This window comes from Orycteropus afer, unplaced genomic scaffold (genome assembly GCF_000298275.1).
Source record: "Orycteropus afer afer isolate SDZICR_OR568_19922 unplaced genomic scaffold, OryAfe1.0 scaffold00083, whole genome shotgun sequence".
Classification (NCBI taxonomy): domain Eukaryota; kingdom Metazoa; phylum Chordata; class Mammalia; order Tubulidentata; family Orycteropodidae; genus Orycteropus; species Orycteropus afer.
Window position 1 is genome coordinate 9,042,197 of NW_006921670.1, and position 1,363 is coordinate 9,043,559.

General features: G+C 48.7%; 1 protein-coding gene across 1 annotated transcript in view; it reads right to left on the reverse strand.

Moving 5' to 3' along the window:
• EFCAB6 (EF-hand calcium binding domain 6) overlaps window positions 1-1,363 on the reverse strand; it is a 200,985-nt gene that overhangs the window by 63,181 nt on the left and 136,441 nt on the right. The window lies entirely within an intron of this gene.

Here is a 1,363-nt window from a genome sequence, read left to right on the forward strand (position 1 = left end):
TCATAACAACCCCTCCTCGGGTTTCCAAGGTGGTATCACTTTAGAAGTAGATGGCTCAAGATTACGGCCTTGGAAACCATATGGGGCAGTTCTACTCTGTCCTCTAGGGTGCTACAGGGTTACTGTGAGTCAGAATTGACTAAATAGCAATGAGGTAAATGACTAGATGAAAAAAGCCACAACTCCAAAGGAAGCCACACAGCATGGGGTCCAGGAGCCTGATTTGGGAGCCAGACCTCCTGGGTCTGCAAACCCACTGTGCCACTCACTGGCTGAGTGACTGTGGGCAGGTCGCTTGATGCCTCTGGGTCCTCATTTACAAGATGGGGCTACCAGTAACCATATGGACCTAACAGCAGTATGTGAAGGACTAGCTGAGCTCGTGGGCTTTGTTACTATTAGTGCTGTTGCTTCCGGCTCATGGTGACCTCAGAGGAGAACTGCTCCATGGGCTTTGCAAGGCTGTGACCTTTCAAAACCAGGCTGCCAGGCCTGTCTCCTGAGGCACCTCTGGGTCGGTTTGAACTGCTGACCTGTCAGACAGCAGCCGAGTGCTTCTCCATCTGTGCCACCCAGGGACCACTGAGTTCACAGATGTGAAGGACTAAGAGCAAGGCTTGGCCCAGAGACACTATAGAGCATTTGCCATTAGGATTCCAATCAACCTCAGAACCTTAAACATGTCCACACCAACATCAAACTTAATTGGTATAACATACTATACAAAACATTGTTCCACATCCCACTTTGGTGAGTAGCAACTGGGAACTTAAAAGCTTGCAAGCAGCCATCTAAATGCAGCAATGGGTCGCTCCTGGTCCAGAGCAAAGAAGAATGAAGAAAACCAAAGACATGCGGCAACAATCAGTCCAAGGCACTGGCAGACCATGCGATCCTCCGTCTATCTGACCATGAGACCAGAAGAACTACATGATGTCTGGCTACTACTGTCAACCACTCAGAGGGGGATCAGGGCAGGAGATCCTGGATAGAGCGGGAGGAACAATGTGGCACAAAACTCAAAATCATTAAAAGAAAGAAAAGAAAAAAGGGACCAGGTTTGCTGGTCTGATAGAGCCTAGTAGAACCACTGACACTATGGCCCCTAGCTGCCCTTCAGGTCTGGAATTGAACCCACACCTGTGGCTTCCAGCTAAACAAAAGGCAAATGAGCTGAACATTTACATTAGGTAGATACATTCCTTGGAGAGATCAATCATGGGAGAACAGAAGGGCAGTGTTTGCACAGGGAGATAGTTCGGAGTACAGGAGTGCATGAGAGGGAAGGACACAGGGAAGAGATTACAGGGAGGAAGTGGGAAGAGAGCTGTTACACTGTGGGAAATTGCAGTCAATGTCATGA